This window comes from Bos grunniens, chromosome 15 (assembly GCF_055505025.1).
Source record: "Bos grunniens cultivar Pamir isolate PY7600 chromosome 15, Bosgru_T2T1.0, whole genome shotgun sequence".
NCBI classification, from domain to species: Eukaryota; Metazoa; Chordata; class Mammalia; order Artiodactyla; family Bovidae; genus Bos; species Bos grunniens.
The window spans coordinates 37,331,788-37,359,324 of record NC_141179.1 but is presented as its reverse complement, the minus strand read 5'-3'; the positions used below and the strand labels follow the sequence as shown (position 1 = coordinate 37,359,324).

Below are 27,537 nucleotides of genomic sequence, written 5' to 3'. Positions count from 1 at the left end.
AGAGCATGGATTCATATCACATCACAGGGAAAAAAATATCCATGTAGGAGAAATCTAGCACTTCAACCGATCTCAGACCATGGTGGTGGGGATCCAGAGAGAGAAATGAATCTGTGATAGGGGATGGGTCTACCCTGTGCAGTCTGCTTAGCAGCAAGTCTCCACCCAGGACCCCATCCTGGAGGACAGCCTCGCCATCCCTGCTGCCTCAAGTCAAAAGCCTGAGTCTTACTGATATCCATGTCCCCACAGTGGGCTGCCATTTCCTTCTCCAGGGGATTTTCCTGACCCAGGGATAGAAGCTGCATCTCCTGCATTGGCGGGCAGATTCTTCAGTGAACTCTTTACCACTGAGCCACCAGGGAAGACCTCTTTAATGTGTTAAGTCTTCCTCATTTCTCTCTTAGCTTTTTTACCCAAACTCATCTTTTTCTCTGTAACCACTTTTGCTCAGACACTGTTGTCTCACTCTCACTGGACAGTTATAGAATCCCCTGATTGGTCTCTCTGCCTCCAACTTGTTTCCACCCATTCCTCCTCCATTTCACCAAGCCTATCTTACACTTTAATAGTGAAAGTCACTCAGTTGTGTCTGACTCTGTGTGACCCCATGGACTGTACAGTCCATGGAATTCTCCAGGCCAGAATACTAGAGTTGGTAGCCTTTCCATTCTCTAGGGGAGCTTCCCAACCCAGGGATCAAACCCAGGTCTCCCATGTTGCAGGCAGATTCTTTACCAGCTGAGCCAAAGGGAAACCCAAGAATACTGGAGTGGGTAGCTTATCCCTTCTGCAGTGGATCTTCCCAATCCAGGAATTGAAACAGGGTCTCCTGCATTGCAGATGTGTTCTTTACCAGCTGAGCTATCAGGGAAACCCTATGTCTTATACTTTAGTCTTCCACTAAAATCCTCTAGGATCTCTCAGTGGCCTTGAGTTAAGTCCCAGTTTCTTAGCCTGGTATGTAAGACTAACCATTTTTTGGTCTCTGCTTACCTCTGGTTACTTAGGAAGAATTATCCTTTTGCAAGATTGTTTTATAAAAGTGAATCTAGATTCTTATCTCCATATTTCCTGACTTTTTATGATGAATATTTTTAACACAGAAAAGTTGAAAGAATTACAGAGTGAAACCCATATACTTGCAACTCAGATTCTATAATTAGCATTCTATAATATTTGCTTTATCACATATTTATCCATTCATCCATTCCTCCTTCCATGTATAAATTTAACTTATGTTTGATGCATTTCAAAATAAGTTCTGGACCTCAGTGTTTTTCATCCGTTAACCTTCAGCATATATATCATATGACCACTAGATTTGTTTACATCATCCTTTTCCTCCAAAATGACTTCTGAAAGCATAGATATATTAGGACTAACTGATTTACAAAAGGCAAGTTAGGTATAAAAAATAAGAGCAAGTTAAGGAAAGAGAAAAAGTTTATACAGAATCTCTGACTGAAGAAAATTATGTAAATGAATGCAAAAATACCTCTGAGCTTCCTAAAAACCAAAAATCATATTAGGTATATTGCTTTAATCTTCTTGTAGAAGGCCTACTAGGGACACATTTTTCAAGTCTTGAAATCTGTGAATTTGTCAGTCAGGTATGTTGTTAAAGGGCACTTAGAAATGTAGAAACGACACTAATAGAATACAATGGTTAAGAACTCAGACTCTGAAGCAAGAGGACTTGAGTTCAAATTTAGCTGCACCACTTACCATATATGGGAGCTTACACAAAGGCTTTTAACCATTTAGGTTCCCCATCTGCAAAATGAAGATCTCACAGCACCAATTTCATTTTGTTTATTTGGTGACTTTAATCAGATAATGTGCTCAAATCACTTAATATAGTGCTGAGCACATAGTAAGCACTCAATAATTAGAGTTGTTGTTTTAGCAATAAAAAGAACTGCTTCAGCAGAAGGTGAGATTATAACATCAAAGCATGGTTTTTATAAAAGCTTTTATATGTCACAGTGATAATATTCAGGAATAATGTTTTCTTTCAATCTAGCTTAGTACAGAGAAAAATCTAGATACTCTTTGAGGAAGACAGAAGATATCATTGGTTGCTTTTACAATAATGGTCCCTGCTTCTTTCTAGAAGAATCTAAATTTTATTCAGCTAACAGACAAAACTCAGAGCAAAATGTTCATCCCCAGAACATGAACCATTCTAATTCTAAGCCAATCATGTTAATTCCATGCCCAGAAGTTAGTGACGGATCTAGAAATAAATAATTAGACTGAAGGAGCAGTGTGCTGGAGTGACTGTGCAGAGAACCATCTTGATAAACAGGGAGGGAAAACTCCAAGGGAAAGGCCTATTCCTCACTTTCTGTGTTATATGGTATATGAGGATTTAACGCATGGTATTATAGTAGCCACTTTGTGACCATGAGGAGAAAGCCAAGGAATTGCTGAGAAGCTGACCCAAAGCCTTGCTGTCCAACTTCTTGGTATGTGAGCTGAATGAATATTTTTAATCCATTTTTAGCTAGTCATTCTGTAGTACTGTTATAAGCATTCTTAGTTAATGATAAAACAAAGAGCTAATATTTCCTTTGAGTGCATCCCTGCTGTTTATTGTCTTTATCCAACTGGTTTGACAGTAGCTGAAAGGACTTTAAAATGGGTTATTCTTAATTGTACATAATCACTAAGAGGAGATATCAGCCACGTTTTAAGAACCCCAAGTTTAAGTGAATCATGGCAGTCATTTTCTGCAGCAGCTGCAGAAGCTCTGCTCACTGAGTTCAGCAAATGTTTGGTCAGGTAGACATACCACCATATGGCCCATTACCCAGAAACTTCATTTAGAGAGAGAGTAAGCTTATAACCTACCAAAGGCAGTCCCTGGAAGTATCTGAAATCGAATCTTCAAGAGGCTCTTGCCGTTAGGGATTCTGGCTGTCTGCTAGCACAATGACCAAGCAGCTGTGGCAGATGGATAAATCAATCCCTATGGAGTAGGAAAATGGCTATTTGCCCTATGCTGTGTTTCAACACATTAATTTTTTAAAAAATTTTATTGGATACAGTTGATTTACAATGCTGTGTTAGCTTCAGGTATACAGCAAAGTGAATCAGTTATACATGTACATACATTCATTCTTCTTTAGATTCTTTCCCCAGATAGGTCCTTACGGAGTACTGAGAAGAGTGCCCTGTATTACAGTGTGTCCTTACTAGTTCTGTTTTATATATAGTAATGTGTATGTGTCAATCCCAGTTTCCCAACTTATCCCTCCTCTCACCCCACTTCCCCATTTCTGGTAACCAGAAGATTTGTTTTATACATCTGTGACTCTATTTCTGTTTTATTAATAAGTTCATTTGTACAATTTTTTTAGATTCCACATATAAGCAATATCATGATTTTTGTCTTTCTCTGATTTTACTTCATTCAGTACGATAAACTCTAGGTCCATCCATGTTGGTGCAAATGGCATTATCTTGTTCTTCTTTATATATGTATACATATATACAATATCCCATTGAATATATGTGCAACATCTTTATCCATTCCTCTTGTTGATGGATATTGAGGTTAATTCCATGTCCTGGCTATTGTAAACGAGTCTGCAATGAACATCGTGGTGCATGCATCATTTTGAATTATGTTTTTCTCCAAATACATGCCAAGGAGTGGGGTTACTGGGTCATATGACAACTCTATTTTTACTTTTTTGAGGAACACCCATATTGTTCTCCAAAGTAGCTGCACCAATTTACATTCCCACCATCAACAGTGTAGGAGGGTTCCCTTTTCTCCACACCCTCTCCAACACTTATTGTTTGTAGATTTTTTTGGTAATAGCCTTTCTGACTAGTGTGAGGGGATAGCTCATTGTAGTTTTGATTTGCATTTTCCTAATAATTAGTCATTAAAAACATTAACTTATTGAAATCAATGTGTGACATCATAGAAACCGACTGTATATTTGGTTACCATATAGCAGATTTTGGGTAGGAAGAATCAAATTCTATTGTTAAAGTTGGGGTAAATATAAGTATTCATACATGGGACCTGTATTCTGCATTTGGTAACGTATCTCCAAAATCATTATGGAAGTAAGGGGGAAATACATGGTTAAAGATAAAAAATACCTGGAAACACGAAACTCTTCATGAATGCTTAATTATGAGGGGTGCCTGTGCAAGGGATGGTGTGCACCCCAGCACAGCTGTGATCAGTGTCATCTGCAGAGCATGAGGAGGGGAGACAGGGAAGGGCACTGACTTTAGATGGACATGGTAGAGACTGCCTGTTCTCCACCAAAAACAATTCCTTCTTCCTAGGAACACAGCAAAGGTACTTCCAAGCTGCCCTTGCAGCTGGGCATGACTATGCGACGAAGTTCTAGCCAGTGGGATATGAATGGAAGTCATATGTTTGCTATTTTCAGGCTTGAAACCTCCCGCATAGCCTACTCCATACTCTTTATGTTTCTGTCATTTTGTTATAGACAAGGGCCATACCAAACAAGATAAAAGAGACTCAGTATGAAAGAAGACTGGATCCCTGGGCTGCTGTGTGCAAGAGAGCTGACCCCCACACAACCTGGACACCTACTTGGGATTACCATGTGAGTACAAAATAAGATAACATTGTGTTTAAGCCATTATATGTTGTTTGATTCTATTGTTGTTTGGTTACAGCAGTTTAGCCTGCACTAAGGCATACAAGGGCTTCCCTAAGAGATACCCTGCACTAAGGGTGGCGCAGTGGTAAAGAATCCTCCTGCCAGTTCAGGAAATGCAAAAGACATGGGTTCGATCCCTGGATTGGGATGATCCCCTTGAAGAGGGCATGGCAACCCACTCCAGTATTCTTGCCTAGGAAGTCCCATGGACAGAGGAGCCTGGCAGGCTACGGTCATGGGGCGAAAAACAATTGGACACAACTGAAGCAACTTAGCATGAATGCATGCAAGGGATGCAATTGTGTATCTATTAAGTACATGAATGTTTTCCCCCTCTGGAGCCCCATATTTACTATAATGTACATACGAATACATATAACAAGCTCAATGGAAGTATATTATTTTAGTCTCTAATAATGTAATTTCCCTTAGAAACTCATCTTTGTTAAATAAATGTGAGTATTTGAAAAGTTTGGTAGGAGTAGAGGTGGCCTCCAGGGGCTTTGGGTTCTACAGCCCCTTCCTGCAAGGCAAGAAGAGGGTCCAGAATGGGAAAGAAGCACACTGAACAGTGGAAGCCAGGTACTGAGTAATGTTATTTTCCCCCTTGGGCTCCATATTATTCACAAAGTTTGCATTGCTCACAGATGCTTTTGCTTGAGTAGTGCATCCTTAAAAATGTTTCTTTCTGGAGGGCATGCATAAAGGAGTTTGGAGTTCTGCTTTCACTTGGGTATGGAGCAAGGGGCAGGCATTTCAGGCTCCCACTTAGAGCTCTTTCAGAAAGATGCACAAGGGGCTTTCAGAGTGCCGGGGAAGAAATGTTTTCCCTGGCAAAGTCAGAGAACGCTTCAAGGAGGAACTGAGTCATCTTGAGAGAGGAGTCGGAACCCGCCAGTCTAGAGAGGGAGCAAGGGCATTCCAAGCAGAGAATAACAAATGGATTTCAGCCTTGTCAGGCCATGGCCTTCACGGATTTACCTGATTACCGGGCCTGAGTGCCTGACCCTGTCGCCTTACCATGGTCAATGCGGCTAGCACCACCCTTATCACAGCAGCATGTCTCTCTGCAGTTACCTAAGGACAGGGACGTACAGCTCCTCAGATAAGGGGCTCGTGTGCATTCCAGCAATCTTGTCAATTATCCCTGGACTGATTTGCACGCCTGCTCCTTCTCAGCATTAACACTGGTTGGCGGAGGGGACGCTTCCTTTTATCGGTGCCTATTGTGCTGTCAGGCTTGGTTTACAACACAATAAGCTTACAGACACTCACAATTAATGAGCTTCTCATGAATGCTCACAAACACATTAAAAATGAGCAGGTAGCAAATTATCTACGGATCCCAATAGTCTGCACCTACATTCATATCCAGTTTTTAGTAGACTGGAATTGACTAAAAGTCCCTGTCATTTGTCAGGTGGTATGTCAGCTTAATGGGCCCAGAGCTCATTTATGGGTTGCCATCTCCCACTAAACTGTCTAAATTGTCTGCCTGAGCTTCCAGAAATACCTGAAGGGGTAGGTCCTGAATATGAGCCTTATCCGAACTTGAAATCTGTGTGGGCCCCCATTCTTAAGGAATCCACTTTGGAATTCTGAGAAAAATCTGCACCCCCCCACTCCACTTTTGTTTTTTTGTTTTTTTCCAAAATGTACATCCAAAAGAAAGATGTAAGTGTAAACAGTATGGGAAGAAGCACTTAAGGATTTGGGTTGAGTGCCTTATCTCACTTGCTGTGTAATTTTGAGGATGTTAATGTCTCTGAGCATCAGTTTCTTCATCTGTAAGTGGAGATAATCATAGCACATTTCACACAGAATCAAGTGACAGAAGGAATACAAGGCACACCAAATTTATACAGCACTGTGATGAGTGTTGTGAGTCTGTGTAGGTGCTTGCTAAGTCACTTCAGTATTGTCTGACTCTTTGTGACCTATGGACCATAGTTCACCAAGCTCCTCTGTCCTTGGGATTCTCCAGGCAAGAATACTGGAGTGGATCTCTGTGTCCTCCTCCAGAGGAATCTTCAACCCAGGGATCAAACTTCCATCTCTTATCTCTCCTGCATTGGCAGGCGAGTTCTCTACCACTAGCACCACCTAAGAAGCCCTGTGAGCACTTTACAGTAATTCAATTTCTCCTCATAATAATCTTATGCACTATTTTGTAATCCCATTCTGCAGCTGAGGAAACTGAGGACTTGAGAGATTAAGCAATTTGTTTAAAGTCAAATAGCTCATAAGTAATGGACCTGGGACACAAACAAGGACATCATGATGCCAGAGACCTTTCTCTGTTGAAGGATACTGTGCTGTGCTAGCTGGTCCATTACCTGGAAAGGAATTCGTTATTTCTCTTTGAATGTAGAGAAACTAGAGAGATAAATAAGATATGCACCCAACTTTAAGAAAATACCAGTCTGTCAGGGAGATTTGTCTTGACCAGTCTGTCAAAGCCATTTGAACCTTGGTTAGTGTTATAACTGGGGCAATCACATGTATCAGTTTTGATTGCTGAAAACAAATGACCACAAGCTCAGTGGCCTAAACCAACACTCATTTAATACCTCACAGTGTTCGTGGGTCAGGAGTGCAGGCACAGCTCATCTGAGGCCTCTGCTCAGGATCTCAAAGGCTGCAATCAAGAAGTCAGCAGTTTCCTTTCTGGAGTTTTCTGATTGCAAGCAGAATTCAGTTCCTTGCATCTGGAATATGGAGGCCTTCGACTCCTAGAGGCTGCCCAATGTTCCTGGCCATGGTGCCCGTGGCTTTTTCCATAGGCAGCAGCTCATTCTTCAGGGTCCACAGGAGAATGTCTCTCTTTGGTGTCTTAGATAATCAAGGGATTGGCTATCCTTTCACCATTGCCATATTCTATTGGCCAGAGGCAAGTCACCATGAATGCCTACATGCAAGAGAAAAAGATTAGAGAAAGGCATGACTCAATAGGGGTCACTGGAGGCTGTGTCGGTCACACCACACAATCTATTATTCTATTGGGACATTCCTGAGAGTGAAAATATGCCATTAATAAATACTGGAAAAACAAGCATAAATTGAGACTGTCCCAAGCAAACTGGGACATATAATCATCTAAGCTAGAAACAGCACAGGACACTTAATACTGGGCCAGTGGAGACACAGTATAATTCTGATCTGGTGGATCTGATAGTACTCCTTTGGGCAGGTGATTTTTCAGTCAGGTTGTGAAGGATGGGTTAAATTTCTACAAGCAAAAATGGTATGGGACAGGACAGCATTCCAGGCAGAGGAAGCATTCTGGGTGAAGATGTAGCCCTGAGAAAGAAACAGGCCAGGATCTCAGAATGAGAGATTCCGGGAGGAGCTTGTGAAACGTGTTTCAAAGCCTTTATTCAAAGGAAATAGGCACAGGGGTCTACCGAGTTCAGTGGACTTTAGCTGGGGTTTCTGACTAGAGGTGGTGATGGTGGTGGTGGTTTAGTCGCTAAGTCGTGTCCGACTCTTGCGTCCCCGTGGACTCTAGCCAGATGGGCTTCTCTGTCCATGGGAATTTCCAGGCAAGAGTACTGGAGTGGGTTGCCATTTCCTTCTCCACTCTGACTAGAGGGCACCTCTCCAATCCTTAATGCATCTTGGATATTTGGAGACTCGCAGTTTAGGGAGACAGGCCCTCAGCTTTCTGCCTCCTGGGGGAACTTCTCTTGTACATACATGTGGCTTACGAGCCCTTTACCTCATCACAGTTGTGGAGAAAATTCTAGAGAAAGGAACAAAAATGGGTCAACTAATTCCATAAGTTTGATCAATGTTTTATTAGAATTGAGGTTCAGCAGCCACCTTAGTCCACAGATCAGCTCTGCAGTTGTCTTAATCAGAGCCGTGCTGGGTGCAAGCTCACTGTTGCGTTGTTTCTGCTGGGTCACTTCTGTGGAGCAGTGTGTGCTGGCTCACCTCCCTGCTTCAGGGGAGGTCTTGTTTATTTCCCATCCATCCGTCCCCTTCTGTGACTCAGTGTCTGCCATGAAAGGGGGATTTCCTGACCTCGCACCAATTCATCCCTCACTTAGATAAACAGAAGTGATCCCTGACATGGCCACTTGTAGGTCCTCTGTTGCCACTAACCCACTGGCGAGCACCACATGAGAACCACGTCCAGGGAAGGGCCAGAGACAGTGCCATGGAGGATGAGGTGTGTGGTTCAGACAAAATCTGAGTCAGCCGCTCAGACTCCAGTAGAGAAGCTGGGATGGGGACATTGAGCCCCATCTGTGCCAAGCTGCCATGGCTTTGGCTTCCTGCTCTGGGGTGGCAAACTGGCCATACATTATAACCTCGGAAAGAACGGGGCTGGAGCAAGGAAGGCAGAGGGAATGTGAGACAAGTCCAAAGAGCTGGAACTGGTCTTCTTCTCTACCATAAAGCAAAAGATACACATTTCCTGGGATGCACTTACATACTCAACAGCTGTCCCAGGCACTGGAAGTTCAATGGTGACCAAAATAAAATCCCTGTCCTCATGGATCTTATAGTCTCAGATAGGGGCTGGGCAGAGATAACCTGAAAACAAATAAAGACAAAGTAGAATAAACATTAAAAAGCAGAGACATTACTTTGTCAACAAAGGTCTGTCTAGTCAAAGCTATGGTTTTTCCAGTAGTCATGTATGGATGTGAGAGTTGGACTCTAAAGAAAGCTGAGCACCGAAGAATTGATGCTTTTGCACTGTGGTGTTGGAGAAGACTCTCAAGAGTCCCCTGGACTAAGAGGAGATTAAACCAATCCATCCTAAAGGAAATCAGTCCTGAATAATCATTGGAGGGACTGATGCTGAAGCTGAAACTCCAATACATTGACCACCTCATGTGAAGAATTGACTCATTGGAAAAGATCCTGATGCTGGGAAAGATTGAAGGCAGGAGCAGAAGGGGATGACAGAAGATGAGATGGTTGGATGGCATCACCGACTTGATGGACATGAGTTTGAGCAAGCTCCGGGAGTTGTTGATGGACAGGGAACCCTGGCATGCTGCAGTCCATGGGGTTGCAAAGAGTCAGACACAACTGAGCGACTGAACTGAACTGAGAATAAATAAATGGGGGTGGGGTACCTGGTTAAATAGAGGGCAAGGAAGTTTTCTCTAAGAAAGTGACATTTTATCTGAGATGAGTCAAAAATACCAAGAGTGTTGCAGACAGAATGTGTACACATGCCCTACAGTGGGAAAGAGAAATTGAGAGAAAAGAAAACAAACTGTGCGGCTGGAGTTAAGGAGTGAACAAGAGCATGAACTGAGTGAATCACAGTTGAAGGCGGGTCACAAAAGTACCTCCCACTCTTGGGCGGATGCTGATAATGGGGGAGGCTACGCATGTGTGAGGGCAGGGGGCATATTACTATATCTCTGCACCTTCCTCTTGATATTGCAGTGAAACTGAAACCACTCTAAAACAAAATGAAGTATTAAAAAAAAAAAAAAAAGCTGGGAGGAATCTGGGACTCTTTTTTAAAGATAGTATATTGGATAATTTGGATATAGACTGTACTCCCTAGTGATAACAGTCTGACAGGGAACAGCGTTCTTGGGGGCAGAAAGTCGCAGTCATCACTAGAGTGACTGACAGAGTGGCGAGACAAATACCCTGAGGGTCAGGGGAAATAGCCACAGGATTCTCCTGAAAAGACAAAGAAGTATGATGAGGGTGGTCCCACTGGTAGAGCAACTTCTACAGGCAACAAATCCCCCCTGGTCTTCAAAGGACAGTGTCTTCAGGGCAAAGGATCCATCCTGCCCCTAGTAAAAAACAGAGCATAGGAAAATACATGTGAAGGGAAGAAGCGGGGACGGAGGAGGTAAAATGGTCCAAGGCTGGGGATGGGGCTTCCAGAAGGTGACACCCACCAGGAGAGGGATTTCTGAGTACCTGGGGTAAGCGGCTTTCTGCACAGAGAGGCCTGGAGAAACACAGAGAGAGATGGAAGAAGCCTGCTTCCTTCCTTCCCCATAATTCCATCAAGAGAATGGCTGCATTCAGAGTTCTGGTCCATGAATTGCAGACTTTTTTTTTTAACAGAAAGGAACTGTTAGTTTTACCTCTTTCCCAGAAGGCGTTTCCCCATGGAAAAACAAACAGACCAATGGTGTGGCAGACACTTCTGCATGTAAATTCGCTCCAAAGAAAGAGTTAAAGTGCTTTCTAATATAAATTGGTTTTCGGTATTTCAGTGCCAATATAATTAGATTGTAACAAGCAAAGCCCTGTAACATAACACAGCGAAAATTTGAAAATTTGATTCTGTCTGGCAAACAACCAAGTCCCTGCGTGTGCGCAAACCTGACATTAATAAGCTACAAGAGATTACATGATTTAGAAAAGAAGCACTTGGTGTTACCAAATCAAATAATAGATCTCTAGGCTATAATTAGGAGAATTGGGACTCAACAATGAAGTCATAATACTGTAATTTAGCTGTGAGTAACAGAGCCATGGAGGCACATTAGGAGGTGGGTGGTGTCTCCGTGGCGTGCAGCTCCCAGGGGGGTGCCTTCTCCAGCACCCTGCATGCAGACACCTGTTGGCACCATGATGCCACAGGATGGACCCAGGTCTGCCATGGCTGGATGGCAGAGGCTCTGGGGCCCTTGTACTTCAGACGTACAACTTTAAAGATGGAGCTCCCCAGGGACAGCTGAGGAAGGCAGAGAGGCCACCAGAGCAATGCAGGCAAATTGCTGCCCTGCGGTGCTTTCAGGGCTAACAAAGGACACATTAAAAACACAGAAACATAAACAAGGCAAAATAAACACTGTAAAAAATAAAAAGAGAGTGAGAGAAGCCAGCAGCCTCATTCATAGTCCCTGAGCTGCAGGGGATTGTCAGGTTGGGCGAAGGCATTTTTCCTCTGAAATAGTTTCTGCAGAGATTGTGCAGAACTTAACCACCTCCTGGCAGAGTAACACAATCCATGCTCTTAGGTCATCAAACCATATAATTTCACGTTGAAAAGAAACCTTAGCAGGGCTTCTTAATCGGGGGTCCCCCAAGGGGTCTGTGGATAGAACTGAATTTCAATGTAATTGGTTTTCTTTGTAATCCTATGAATTTTATTTTCTGCATTTCAAAACATTATTCTGAGAAGGGGGTCTGTAGCAGACGTTGGAAGTGCCCCTCTGCATATCCTCAGACCTTTCTGGATGCTCCAGCTGGCTTCTAATTGCCAGTCTTTGCATCTCTGGGCTTGAGAACTCTCTATCCCACCAGCTTAGCAAAACAGCATTGCTTGGTGCCCATGTGGTGTGCAGGCTGCAAGTGCCAGGGAGGTATGCCAGGGGCAGGTATGTAAGTACCCCAGGTCCCTCCCGCTTCGGGTGTGAAAATGCTAAGAAGTGGTTTTGCCCTCCTTGTCCCAGAGAAGCCTGGAGGATTAAGCTCCAGTTGTCCACCTTTGGGCTGCCTTTCCTTTCCCACTTCTCTATGGTTACTTCCTGTACTTACCAAATAAATTACTCTATGATTACTTCCTGTATCTTCCAAACAAATTAATTGCATTCAGGATCTGCTTCTCAAAGAGCACAGACAAAGATAGGGCCAACAGGAAGGTTAACAGACTGCCAAAGGGGTCCAGAAAAAAGATGAAGCCCTGGAAGGTGTGATTCAGATCTTCTTACCCTCAGCACCACTTCATGGATGAGGAGCCTGGAGCGCAAAGAGCAAAGTATCTCACCCACAAAAGGGAGTTAGGAAGTAAGACATTCACTTCCTATGGTTACTGTTGTGATCATGATTTCCCACATTTCACATGTTCAATTTGATTTTTCTCCTTGTTCCTTCCCAAATCCTCTCCAACAGCAGCCATTGGCCTAGGACTGCTTGAAAACAGAGTCCATGGCTGGATGTTCTTTTCCTTTCTTCCTAAATGCAGGCATCTGGCAGGGCCCGGTACCACAAGAACCTGTTCCTGTGCCCAGGTCTGAGCTGAGTTCTGGATGTAGGATGAGCGACAGCAAAGTGTGTCTCTTATCACATTCAACACAAATACTGTTTCCATTCAGTTACCCCTTAAGCCACATGGTAACTTGTGTCTAAGCTCTATCTGAGGTTAGGATTCCACAATGGGATTCAGCACTGGGGTGGCAAATAGTGTTCTTGTTTTATATATATATATACATATATATATATACACATACATACACACTTATAAAGGACATTGTTTCAATTTTTATTCAAAATGGATTTTAGAAATACTACAATAAAATGATACAAGGATATCAAGTAGAAGGAAAATAGAGGTACAGTTATAGTAGGCTTTGTAAGTAGGTCCTGAAAGATGATTCCTTCAACACAGTGTCCTCGCCCTGCATGTTTATTCCCCAGCACCTCAACATGATGATAGAAAAGCATAAACCCAACTACATGCTTTCCCTGTTCTAAAACTTTCAATCATCACCATCAGAGAAGACTAAGATTCAGTTTTGTTAAAATAGCATTCATGGCCAGCTCCTGCCCATATATCTTTACTTCCTCCTCTCTCCTTTTCACTCTCCTTCAATCAGACTCTAACAAAATCCTTTGAATACACCATGTCTTCTTACAGTTTTTCTCATGACGCTTCCTCTTTCTGAGGAACCACTTGTATCTATTTCTGTTCTCACCCTTCTAAAGGTTTGGCTGCCCTTCCTCTGAGCACATACAGTGATGATGTATCCAAACATCTGATCTCTCCCCATTTCACACTTGTCTCACCTGTTTCATTCTGCTCCAAGCAAATCCACAGTGGACGCTTTCTCCTACTCATGAAGGACTCAGCTCAATTGTCACTTTCTCAGACAAGTCTTCTCTGACCACTTTAAATAATGCTTTTTGCTGTCTCATCTTTAAAATGGAAAAATATTTTGAAAAATATTGGCATGGTCTCCCTTTTTGATTTTATGTCCATAACCTTCTCCTTTATCTGCCTTCTAATGAACATATGGAGGTGGGATATGAGGGGGTGAATTGCTAGGAGAATTAAGAAAGTTGCAGAAGGGAAAGAAAAAATGAATGAAGGAAGTTGATGTTACCTTTAGAGTTTTGAATTTTGCAAAAAGTCAGGGCTTGCAACTCAGACTTTTCAAGATTGTAGAGAGAGATTTCTAAATCCCTCCTTTTAGCATGTCACATACCAAGTCTGCTTGACTAGATTGTTTTCCTATATTCCCTACCACCCCCTCATGAGCACTTTTTAACATAACAAAATTTATATTTTCTATGTTATTCCAAGTTTCTATAATTAGCATATATTCATTTCATATTTATAAAAAATAAAGAAGAAAATCATGTCAGATAGCCACAATGATTCTCTAGAGTAGAGAATTTCTGATTGTCTCCTTAGAACTTTCTAATTTTTGTTATTGATGCAAATTTTAAATAAACTTTTTATTTTATAAATTTTGCTCTTATAGAAAAATTGTTAAAATAGTACAGAGAGTTCTTATATACACCACAAGAAGTAGTTGACATCCTACACTTGTATGGTACATTTGCCACAGCTAGTCAACAATGATAGGTTATTTAACTAAAGTTCATATTTTACTCAGATGTCCTTCATTCTTACCTATCGTTCTTTCTCTGTTCCAGGATCTCATTCAGGATAGTGAATTACATGTAGTCACCATGTCTTCTTAGGCTCTTCTGACTGTGACATTCTCTCATACTTTGCTTGTTTCTGATGACCTAGACAATTTTGAGGAGTCTGGCTCGGTATTTTGTAGAGTGGGATTCACCAGATGTTTTTTCTCATTATTAGATTATGTTATGTGTTTTACAGAGAAGTACCACAAAGGTAAAATGCCATTTTTATCACATGACATGAAGAACACATGCCATTAACATGATTTAACATTGTTGATATTAACTATGATCACTTGGCTGAAGTAGAAGATCGTCAGGTTTCCTCTAATTACTTTTTTGGTCTTCCTTGGTGGGCCAGTGGTTAAGAATCCACCGGCCAGTGTAGGGGACCCAGGTTCAAACTCTGGTCTGGGAAGATTCCACATGCATTGGAGCAACTAAGCCTGTGCACCATGACTGATGAGCCAGCACCCTAGAGCCAGTTAGCTGAGGCCTGCGAGCCTAGAGCCTGTGCTCCACAACAAAAGAAGCGACCGCTGTGAGAAGCCTATGCACCACAGCTAGAAAGTAACCCTCACTGGCCACAGCTGGAGAAAGAAGCACACAGCAACAAAGACCCAGTGCAGGTTAAAAAAAAAAGTTACTCTTTTCTTCTCCCTTTCCAGGCTGTGCTCTTTGGAAGTTACTATGTCACCACCATCCATTTATTTGTTCAATTCCAAATACATATATAGTGGTATCAGAATTGTTAACAAAAACTAGCAGGGGGAACAATTTTATTGACTAGAATACAGTGCTTACATACAGTTTCACTTGACTTTAGTCTTCCAGAATCCTCTTATTTCCAAAGGTACTTATGCCAGCACCTTTTTACCCCAATGTTTTCCATGAAGTTGTTTCATACATTTGTAAAACAGTCATATTGTTTTGTCACATTTTACATTCCATCCTGGGATCCCTGATCTCCTAGATTATTTTTAATTTGCATAATTAAGGACTACTCTTTTGCTGTAAAAACTATAAAGGGTCTTTACAAATGTATAGTGTAATGTACTCACCATTACAGTATCACACAGAATAAATTCGCTGCTCTATAGAAACCCCTTGGATATCATCTATTCAACCCTTCCTGTCTCCCCGCCAGGCCTCTGTTGACCACTGATGTTTTCATTGTCTTTATAGTTTTCCTTTTAGAACACCTTGTAATTAGAATAGCACTTTATATGATCCCATTTATCTCCTCTTTTAGCACATCAATTATACTTCTTTAAAAAGTAATTTCCCTGGAGTTTCCAATATACATTTTACCTAGTCTAATTGCACCTTCAAATAACAATATACTGCTTCACAGAGAGAGATACAGAGTATTCCCAATTCCTCCCTTCCTTCCCTTATGCATTATCATTATTCATTTCATTTATTGCTATGCTATAATCACCAAATACATTGTTACTATTATTAAACAGCTATCAATCAAAAGTAAAATAAATGTGAAAAATTTTCATCTACTTTCATTTATTCTTCTACAAGGTCCAAATTCTTACTTATAAAATGTTCCCTCTTCAGCAATACGTGAACTGTGAACTTTCAGATGTTCAAGCTGGTTTTAGAAAAGGCAGAGGAACCAGAGATCAAATTGCAAACTTCCGCTGGATCATTGAAAAAGCAAGAGAGTTCCAGAAAAACATCTATTTCTGCTTTATTGACTATGCCAAAGCCTTTGACTATGTGGATCACAATAAACTGTGGAAAATTCTAAAATGGATGGGAATACCAGACCACCTGACCTGCCTCTTGAGAAACCTATGTGCAGGTCAGGAAGCAACAGTCAGAACTGGACATGGAACAACAGACTGGTTCCAAATAGAAAAAGGAGTATGTCAAGGAGGTATATTGTCACCCTGCTTATTTAACTTATATGCAGAGTACATCATGAAAAACACTGGGCTGGAAGAAGCACAAGCTGGAATCAAGATTGCCAAGAGAAATATCAATAACCTCAGATATGCAGATGGCACAACCCTTATGGCAGAAAGTGAAGAGGAACTAAAAAGCCTCTTGATGAAAATGAAAGAGGAGAGTGAAAAAGGTTGGCTTAAAGCTCAACATTCAGAAAACGAAGATCATGGCATCTGGTTCCATCACTTCATGGGAAATAGATGGAGAAACAGTGGAAACAGTGTCAGACTTTATTTTTTGGGGCTCCAAAATCACTGAAGATGATGATTGCAGCCATGAAATTAAAAGACACTTACTCCTTGGAAGGAAAGTTATGACCAACCTAGACAGCATATTCAAAAGCAGAGCCATTACTTTGTCAACAAAGGTCCATCTAGTCAAGGCTATGGTTTTTCCAGTAGTCATGTATGGATGTGAGGGTTGGACTATAAAGAAAGCTGTGTGCAGAAGAATTGATGCTTTTGAACTGTGGTGTTGAAGACTCTTGAGAGTCCCTTGGACTGCAAGGAGATCTAACCAGTCCATCCTAAAGGAGATCAGTCCTGGGTGTTCATTGGAAGGATTGATGTTGAAGCTGAAACTCCAATACTTTGGCCACCTGATGCGAAGAGCTGACTCATTTGAAAAGACCCTGATGTTGGGAAAGATTGAGGGCAGGAGGAGAAGAGGATGACAGAGGATGAGATGGTTGGATGGCATCATTGACTCAATGGACATGGGTTTGGGTGAACTCTGGGACTTGGTGATGGACAGGGAGGCCTGGTGTGCTGTGCTTCATGGGGTCGCAAAGAGTCGGACACGACTGAGCAACTAACTGGCTGACTGCCTTAAAAACTTATTTTAACATTTCTTGTGATGAGATTTGTTGGTAATGAATTCTCTCAGTTTTTGTCTATCAGAAAATGTCCTTGTTTCTGTTTTGCCTTTGAGGGATAGTTTTATTGGATACAGAACTCTAGTTTGTTTTTTTTTTTTCTTTAAAACTTAAAATATTCCACTCCATTCTCTTCTTACTCCTGTGGTTTCTCATAGAAATTGGCTACAATTCTCATCGTGTTCCTTAATAGGTAATATTCTTCCCACAACCATCTGCGGCTGTGGTTTCTTTATTTTCTCTTACTCTTTCTTTTTTTTTTTTTTTGTAGCTTGAATATGGTACGCCCAGGTATAGACTGTTGGTGTTTATTGACATTCTCTGAGCTTTCTGGATTTGTGATTCGGTATTTGTCCCAAATCTTGGAACATTCCCAGTCATTATTTCTTCAAATATTTCTTCTGTTCCTTTCTCTCTTTCTTCTCCTTCTGGTGTTCCAATAAACATATGGCATACCTCTTGAAATTTCCCAGAAGTTCTTGGTTATTCCACTGTTCTTTTTCTTTTTTCATTCATTTTTCTCTTTGCATTTCACTTTTAGAAGTTTCTGTTGAAGCTCACTGATATTTTTCTTGGCTGTGTCCAGTCTGCTGATAACCTCATCAGGACATTCTTCATTCCTGTTAAAGTCTATTGAATTTCTAGCATTTCCTTTTGATTCTTTTTCAGAATTTCCAGATCCCTATTTATATTACCCATCCTTTCTTTCATGCTGTCTGCTTTTTCCGTTAGACCTTTAACACATTAATCATAATTATTTTAAATGCACTGCCTCTTAACTGTAACATCTGTGTCATATCTAAGTTTGATTCTCATGCTCAGTTTGTCTCTTTGGACCATGCTTTTTCTTGACTTTTATTATGCCCTGTAATATTTGTTGTTGAAAGCCAGACATGTTGTATTGAGTAGTAGGAACTAAAGCAAATAGGCCTTTATTGGGAATTTACGTTAATTTGGCTATGATTTGGCTATGTTTAATGTTTGCTGAAAGTGCTAGAGTGGCTCAGACAGTAAAGAATCTGTCTGCAATGCAGGAAACCTGGGTTTGATCCCTGGGTTGGGAAGATCTCCTAAAGAAGGGAATGGCAACTCACTCCAGTATTCTTGCCTGGAGAATTCAATGGACAGAGGAGCCTAGTAGGCTACAGTCCATGAGATCACAAAGAGTTGGACATGACTGAGCTACTGACACTTTCACTTTCTGTGTCTTTGGCTTTGACTCCTATGTCTTTGGGCTTCCCTAAGTACCCTTCCTTAGAGAGAATCTTGCAGTTCTTCCAACCAAAATTCATCATTATTTTGCTGGAGCCCTGTGGGTGTGGTGTTCAGGTAGATAGGAGGGGAAGCAAGGTGTAATTTTATGATGAAATTTTGGATTCTTTTTAAAGAATTTCTCTCTCTCTTTTTTTCCTGCACAGGTTTTAGTTGCAGCACTCGGGAATCATCATTGCCACATACAGACTCTTGGTTGAGCCATGTAGGATCTAGTTCCCTGACCAGGGATAGAATCTGGGTCCCCTGCATTGGGAGCATGAAGTCTTAACCAGTGGACCACAAGGGCTAGGCTGTCACGTTTACAGTGCTTTTCAATTGGAATGGCTTTTTGCCCTCTTAGGTAGGACAGGAAAACCAGAGACGGCTGGAGCTGGCTACTTTCTCCTAGGTGGGATCAAATTCTGGATCCCTCTTGGAAATTGGCATCTGTTAGGGAGAATGCTCTGAATATGCTTCCCAGTGCTTACTGTTCCCCTTTCCCTGCCAGAGCCAACAGCGAATTCTTGGATCTTCACCATGAGAACTTGGTAGGGTTTTTAGAGGAAGAAACCATGAAAATGTGACTCCCCTAAGACTGCATCACTCAAGAGTTTTCCACCCTTTTGCTAGCTCATAGTCAGTCTCAAACAAATCATTATCATTACCATTTTACTATTCCTACAACTCTATGGCTCCAGGGCTCCAGGAGCTTTGGTTTCAGGTAACATATCTCACCTTTTTCTCTCTGGATTCACCAGTCTTTCCAGACCTTGGGGTATTGGTTTACCTTGTTATTTTAGTTCTCTGATGGGCCTAAGAAAAGTCATTGATTATTGGTTTTCTCAGCTTTTCTAGTTGTAAGGATGGAAGTGATGACTTGCAAGCTCTTTACATATCAGAGCAGACACTGGGAGCCCAGTCATGAGACTTTTAAACTTAGAGTACAAGGAAGTTATGACAGAAGAAGGAGAATGCTATTCTCCCTTACCTGAAGGACTTTGAGAGAAAGAATAGAGACAGAAGAAGAGAAAGAGAAGGTCCGATGTCAAGGTTTACATGTGTTCCCTACCCCTCACCTCATCTGAAGGCTGAACCTTAAAGAGAAGTGGCTTAGAAAGACACTAGGGTGAAGGGAGCACGGACAGGGAGTTTTCTGCCCTGCTTCAATCAGAGGACATCTGCTGGCAGCTGTCCCCTCCCCTGCCACTCTGACAGTGCAAGGTGCTGGGAGAAGGTGGTGCTAGCTTATAGCTCTGCTAGGTTTCTCTTGGTTTCCACAGAATATTAAAAACAAAAAAACTCAGAAGTTCCTGAAACTCAAAAGGCAGTCAGTTTGGAAGCCAAAGACCTGCCACTGAGTCCATCATAACAAGGGTAGGGATGACTCCCAGGAGAGGATGCAGAATGGAGGCCAGGGCTGTGGTGTCTCAGCAGAGGCAGAGCCCTAAATGGGTCTTACCAGGATATCTGAGAAGAAGATCAGTTAGCCAGAGAGGGCTAGCAAGTCCAGACTGAGTTGCAAGAGAGAAGCAAAGCTAAGAAAACACTCAGGCACAAATGGGATACATGTTATTGGAGAGAAGAAGACATTGCTTCAAAGACTAGTGAAGCTGGAGGACAGTGAAAGAATACCTCAAGGATCTAATGAACTCTTCTCTTAGACTAGCACAAGGTTCCAGATAAGATACATTCCTCCTAGTTTTCACTTTGATTTTGCAGTCAAAGGTAGGGCAGCAAAAAATCCTACAGAATTTTCAAGGTTTTGAATTATCAGATATTTTCAGATATTCATAATTTCAGAATTATCAGATCAAAATTATAGATTGGACTAAGAAAGTCAACTATTTTCCATGCTAAACATCAGGAAACACAAGAAAAATGGCAACAGTTTTAGGTAAAATACATTTCTGCCCATTTGAGTAGAGTGGGCAATTTGTGACTCCACCGCATTCTCCATTCAATTACTGTAATGTGTGTTCTTTATAACATTTTTCATTCTCTGAAGGCATCTTATTTATTTGTCTGATTAGTCTGTCTAGCCTAGCAGGAAGAGAACTCAAAAACACTGAAGGGGCTGAATTAATACTTGTCAAATAAATAGTGGTCTTTATCAGGTGAATGGGTGTAAGAGTTTTGAATCTTAAATTATTATATTAACTAATATTTATTAAGTGCTAAGTATCTATTGAATCATTTAAGCACTTGTAACAATACCATGAAGTAAAGCAAAGTGTTAGTCACTCAGTCATGTCCAACTCTTTGCAGCCCCATGGACTGTAGCCCGCCAGGCTCCTCTGTCCATGGAATTTTCCAGGCAAGAATACTGGAGTGGGTTGTCATTCCCTTCTTCAGGGGATCTTCCCAACCCAGGGATTGAACCTGGGTCTCCTGCATTGCAGGTGGATTCTTTACCATCTCAGCCCCAGTACTATGAAGTCAGTACAATTATTATCCTTGGTTTCCAAGTGAGGAAATGGAGACACAGAGAAGTCAGGCAATCTGTCCAAGGTCACTGAGTTTAAAACAAACAAGGCAATCTGACTGCACAGCCTGCGTGCCCATCTAGCACACCACACTGCCTCTCAGAGTCTCCTGTGTGGCCTCAGCTCACCGCCTCCTTCCCCTCCTCCCTCGCGCCAGATGAGCCACAGACGGCTAAGTAGGCAGCGAACACTTCTCAAGATGTTTTCATCGATTTTGCCAACACTCAGCTGCTTTATCGGCTCTGATGAAACATTTGTGACAACCACAGCAATTGCAATGATCATTTCCATGCTGAAAACATTTGCCTACAAAGCAGACATTTTCTCTTCAAAGTAAACATTGGTGCCGCTGAGACGCTGCCACCCACACCCATCCATGCTGCTTCCTTAGAATTTCGAATGCCTCCAAGGCAAATTCCCCACAAGAACCGATGGGATCATACAAGAGGATGTGGACTTCTCCAGGTGGCCTCACCTGCCACTCCCAGGCCAGTCCTGTGGTGTCTCTCGTCATCTGCATCTCTGTCTCCCCTCAACCCAGCACTTAATCCTGTTACTAGTAACAGCAGGCACAAGGGTTAACCCTTCCCTATGATGTGTCTATTTCCTGTCTTGACTCTGCATGATACGGATGATGCTTTATTGATCTTAAGCTCAGCACTTAGTGCCTTTGCTTAATTAATTAGTTAATAGTAAATGGAAGAAGACCTTGAAAGCCCCTGAAGCTGGTCCTTTAATATGTCCAGAGGGAAATAAAACAGAAGGCAATAGAACTAGATGGAAGGAGAGTTTCCCAAAGTGTGTTTCTGTAAGTCCTACCCCAAAGGATATTAATAAGACATTTAGTGTGTGTGTGTTGTGGGGAGTGGGGGAAGGCAGCAGGGAGGAGGCTCTCATTGCCAAATAAGATCGATAAATGTGGAGTTAAACTGAATTTAAAGTAAAAGGATTTCTCACCTGCAGGACTTTTCAGAGCCTTTGGTAAGCCAGTGTGCATGGTCAATGTCTAACAAGGCCATGCCAAATGTAGCATTTTGCAAATGCATTTGCCCACAGAGGCATTTCTTTGCCAGATTCTTCAAGGTCCTAGTGGACATAAAACCAACTGAAGAAATGCCATCTGCCTAGGCCAGGGGAGAACCTCCACTGTCTAACAGTGTTTTGCATAGGTGTGAATGGGCAAACCACAGGGAGCCTACCATTGGCACAAATGAAGTCTTCTTGAGAACGGAAAGACTCTCTCTAGGCCCAAATGGCATCTCTGTAGGAACAGCCTCCCAGATACATGGAGAAATGAGCTATAGACAGAATGCAAAGGACAGTTTTGTGCCAGACATCATGCTGGGTCCTCTCAGAAAGCTAATTTAGCCCCTGAGAACCCTGTGAGGTTGTCATTATCATCCTATTGCACAAAAAAGGAACTCAATGACCACAGAGGCTGGGCAGTGAGCTCAAGCAGGCAATATAAGGATCTTCTGGACACCAATTTAGCCTTCTCTACTTCTCCTCATTGCTCACTTAAAAATTAAAACCCAAAAGGTTGGGCCAAGTTTGGAAACAGTTACCTCTCTTTCGAGGCTTCCCAGGTAGAGCTAGTGGTAAAGAACCCGCCTGTCAACGCAGGAGACATAAGGGACACCGGTTCTATCCCTGGGTTGGGAAAATCCCCTGGAGGAGAGCATGGCAACCCACTCCAGTATTCTTGCCTGGAGAATCCCATGGACAGAGGAGCCTGGTAGGCTACAGTCCATGGGGTCGCAAAGAGTCAGACATGACTGAAGCAACTTAGCACACACCCATGCAGCTCTCTTTCAGGAGTCTGGTATCTGCAAGACCCATCCTCTCCTGCAGGACCTGAGCAGAAACCACATTTACTTGGGGCAGCCAGTGGGCAGGACAGGGACCCCCTCCCCAAATCAGACAGAAGCCTCTCCTCACACCTCATCTACACACCAAATCACGAACTTTGCCGGCGCTCTTAAGTGATTGTGACGGCTTCGTTTTCGAAATATCAGTCGGCCTGTTCGAGTAATTTTATACTTAAATTATTTAAATGCAATCTATCCATTGAAGCAATTTCCCCTGCACAGGAGAAGTGTTTTCTTTTTTAGGGAACTGAAGCGTGATAAATAAATGAATAAAGACTTGTAGCAGTGTCTCTCTCTCTCTCTCCTGAAGAAAGCACTCGGCTGCAGGTCTCTTCTGTCAGAAATCTTGGAACTCGTAATATTCCCTGTGGCTCTGCCGCTCAGCATTAAAAATAACCAAAGACTCAAGTCACAGGGCTTTTTTTTTTTCCTAGACACGAAGCACATTTTACGCCACAATGCCCGGGATGACACGGGGACTGCTCAGAGCTTGCTAATATTCTCCGCTGCCTCTCTCCCCAGGCCTGCAAGCAGTTAGAATGGCTTAGTGGTGATCACAAATGCTGTCCCATTTGGCAAGCACTTCTTTAAGGCAGAGCAGATTAAAATTCATGAAAGGAGGCTTGCTTGCATAAATAAATTAAAAGCTGCAAAACTAAAGTTTAAACACCCATACACAACTAGCATTTTGCAAACACCATATGCATCGTGGTTCTCAATTCTGGGCTGTCATGCAAGAAGTCGAGAAAGAGGCCTCATTAGGTTTGAATGCATAAAACTGGAAGCACCTTGATCACCTTTGGCACAAAGGAGCCTCAGCCGCAAAGTGTGAACTAATTGATTTGAACCTTGTCTAAATGCATATGGATTTTAGGAGAGCATGCCAACGTCTGGAGAGTATGTTTAAAAGGAACTGAGAGAGAGAATGAGCACAGGCTTTGAGATCAGACGCTGCCAGATTCAAAACCTCATTCTTGAAATGATTCTGTCGCCTTGCGTAGTTCATGGGAAGTCTTGGATACCCAGTTTTCTCAACTGTAAAACAGATGTAAGAAAATTAACCTCTAACCTTAGTAAATAATATGCTGTGCCTAAAGCAGCTGGCAGAGAGGAGGCACTCATGAGCTGTGAATCCTCCTCTTCCTGCTTTTATCTTACATTTACACAGTGGTAACATTGTGGAAAGGAATGAGTTCTGGGGTTAGAAGCTTTAGATCTGAGCCCCAGCTCTGCCACTCACTGGCTGTGTGACCTCAGAGAACTCATTTCCTCTCTCAGAGCCTCAGTTTCCTCATTTGTAAGGTTAGGATGGTAACATTACCTCTTCCACTATATGTAACATCTGCAAAGTGTCTGGTCCTTGCAATGCTACATGGGAGGCATGGCCAGCAACTTTATCTCCATTCCCTTCATAAAAAAAAAACTGATGCTATCTTGGGGCAGAGTGAGCTTGAAGGGACTTATCATATGAGAGGCAGACCCAGAACCAAAGAGCAGGTGAGCCTAACTCCCCTGCCAAGGTATCTGGGGGCCCTCCTCCCACTTCAGTACCTTCTTGTTGTCCCATGGCTGCTCAGGCCTACTAGGAGAGCACCTGGTCCCAGCTGTAGGCGTTTAGGGGTCTGCCGTGCCCGTCCTGATGGAACAAATATGTCGTCATCCCTGTGCTCCAAAGACTTACTGCCAAATTCTGATTATTCAAGGCAATTGGCAACAATGGGTTCAATTTCAGTCCCTCCAAAGTAGCAAAAGTATGCTTCTTGGTATGGTTTTCTGAATTCCCAAGCTGCTAGATTCAGACAGAGAGAGGGCTAGAGCCAGAGTTCCACAATGCTTGCATGTGAGAGCAGTGAGTTCATGGGGTAACTTCCTGAGTCAGCTTGGAATAGATGCCCCTTTGTGAGTTACACTAGTAAAGGGAATCATATCAGGAGCCTGGAAGTATGCATCTGTCATTCTCTAGTTAGAGCTCCCCAGCAAGGTGTTAAACCTCAGGACTCAACACGAACCAGGCCCAGTCCCAGTGGGGGCAGATTCTAAAACACAGATTGTGTCTGCCAGTAGTCCTGGTGGCAAGCAACAGAAATAAAATTTCAGCTTTTATACTCAAATTAGAAGTGTGAAAGTGTAGACTGGTAATCCAAAATCTTCCTGCTACAAAATATCCACTACTACTGCTAAGTCGCTTCAGTCCTGTCCGACTCTGTGCGACCCCAGAGACGGCAGCCCACCAGGCTCCCCCGTCCCTGGGATTCTCCAGGCAAGAATACTGGAGTGGGTTGCCATTTCCTTCTCCAATGCATGAAAGTGAAAAGTGAAAGTGAAGTTGCTCAGTCGTGTCCGACTCTTAGTGACCACATGGACTGCAGCCCACCAGGCTCTTCTGTCCATGGGATTTTCCAGGCAAGAGTATTGGAGTGGAGTGCCATTGCCTTCTCCAAAATATCTAGATGTGTTGGAAAGAAATGATAAATACAGTGTATACGAGCTTGTAAGAGTTTGTGAGACTGTAAAAGAAATCCCAAAGGGGATTAAAATGAAGAAAATATACCCTTATAACTGCCTTGGTAAATAGGTAGGCAGGTCAAAAGGCGTCTGGGGTGTCAGTCTCCTTGACCTAAAGACCTGGATTTAATGACTACATTGGAACAAAAAGACCAATCTTGATCCTGGACAATTTGACACTTGAACAAATTTCCTTGCGTAAAGCCAGGACCTTCAAGGTGTTACACCATGAGTAAAAGAAATGACTTGAAAATATACCCAATTTCTGTGTACAAGGTTGCTCATCTTTACAGAGCTCTAAGAGAGAAAATAAGATCTTCTTTAAGAACATGTAATCATAAGGATATAACTCACAATTGTATGCATGCTCAGTTGCTCAGTCACTCAGTCCTGACTCTTTGAGACCCCAAGGACTAAAGCTCATTAGACTTCTCTGCTCATGGAATTGTCCAGTTAAGAATATCAAGAATATTGCAGCAGGTTGCCATTTCCTCCTCTAGGAATCTCCCCAACCCAGGGATTGAATCCACATCTCCTTCCTGTATCTCCTACATTGGCAGGCAGATCTTTACTGCTGCACCACCTGGGAAGCTCCATATTTTATTTTTAATAATTTTATTTATTTATGACTGTGCTGGGTCTTCCTTGTCGTGCCAACTTTTCTCTAGTCGCACCCAACGAGAGCTACTCTCTGCAGGCTTCTCATTATGGAGGCTTCCCTTGTTGTAGACCACAGGCTCTAAAGCACTCGTGCATCAGTGGCTCCCAGGTTTTAGAGCACAGGCTCAATAGTTGTGGCATAGATTCTTTACCACTGAGCCATCATGGAAGCCCCCTTGCACACGTTAGAGTTCAAATGCTGCTTGTTAATACTGCCCTTGCAACTAAAGACACTAACAAAAAAGTTAGATCACAAAGAAGGGACACTTTGGTGTACCTAGTATTAGAAATAGGACTCAGAAACTTTCTGGAAGATTGGGCCTTCAGTCCAGGTAATTATACAAATAAAACCTCACTAAGGGTGGGTACATAATTCAATATGAAATATCTGGGTATGGAGGAGACTCTCTGTTGCTTATCCCAAGAATTTCCATCCTTCCTTCTATCAGGTCGCACAGAGTCAGACACGACTGAAGTGACTTAGCAGTAAGCAGTTGCTTAGATTCCTGGCAACTGGAAATAGCCATATGACTAAATTCTGGTCAACAGCTTATAAGTAAAAGTATTCTATGAGAGCATCCAGTAAATTTCTTCAAAAGACAGCTGCCACGTGCCTGTTGATCCTTCTTTTTACCCACTCTGCTATTTGGGGCATGGCTATGATGGCTATTGCTCCATCCTGGACCGTGAGGATGACTGCAAAATGGCACCATGTGGATTTATATCACACCAGTACTTTTATATGAGAGAGAAAAAATTCTATTGTATGAGTCATTATTTTCCTTATTTGTATTACTCACAGTAAAACCATATCCTAACACAATGAGGGGGAAATCTACCACAAGTCAAGTCAGCAGGTGAAATAAACAACAAGATTGTTCTCAAACAAATTAGATGATATAAGTATTGGAAAGTGATTACAAAATAATTGTCTACATCATTAGAAGCATAAAAGAAGAAATAGGCTGTAGATAAAAAAGTAAAACATTAAGGAAAACAGACTGATGTTTTAAAGAACCAGTAATAATAGTAGAAATTAAAAACAAAGTCATTGAAACAAACAAAAAATTCCAATGAATGAGCTAAATAACTAAATATGCAGAAAGGAAGAATTAGTGGAACTTGAAGGTATAGCTGAGAAGATAACACAGAATGCAATACAAAGAGAAAAATAAATGGAAAAAACATAAAGGAAAGTTGAAAGATGTAAAGATCAGAATGAAACTGTCCAACACACATCTATTATGAATTCTAAAAGGAGACAATATTGAGGCTAATGGAGAGGTAACACCTGAATAGCTAATGGCTGAGAATATTCTATAATTAATAAAAGGCATAAGGAGCAGATCAGATAGACAGGATAGCTAGATATCCACAGAGATACACTATAATGAACTGTGGAACTCAAAAAATTTTTTCAAAAGCAGCAAGAAAAGGGAATAGATTAACTGACAGAATGTTTCTCTATACGACCATGAGAAAACAGAATACAGGAAAATAACATCTTCAAAGTGCCGAGGTAAAACAATTATCAACCTAAAATTCTATGTCCAGCTAAATATCATTTCTCAGTCACAAGACTGAGGACAAAACATCTCTGGATACACTAAAACTAAGAGAGAATTACCACTAAAGACGTGCCAAGTGAGAGAAGTATGCTTGGCACTAAAGCACACGGAGAT

At 42.0% G+C, this 27,537-nt stretch overlaps 1 long non-coding RNA gene across 1 annotated transcript; it reads left to right on the top strand.

Moving 5' to 3' along the window:
* Positions 1–4,479: 4,479 nt before the first annotated feature.
* LOC147357676 (uncharacterized) lies at positions 4,480–20,458 on the top strand. The gene is made up of 2 exons (XR_015141505.1): positions 4,480–4,601; positions 18,504–20,458. It is a non-coding gene; the product is annotated as an uncharacterized LOC147357676 (long non-coding RNA).
* The last annotated feature ends 7,079 nt before the right edge of the window (positions 20,459–27,537 follow it).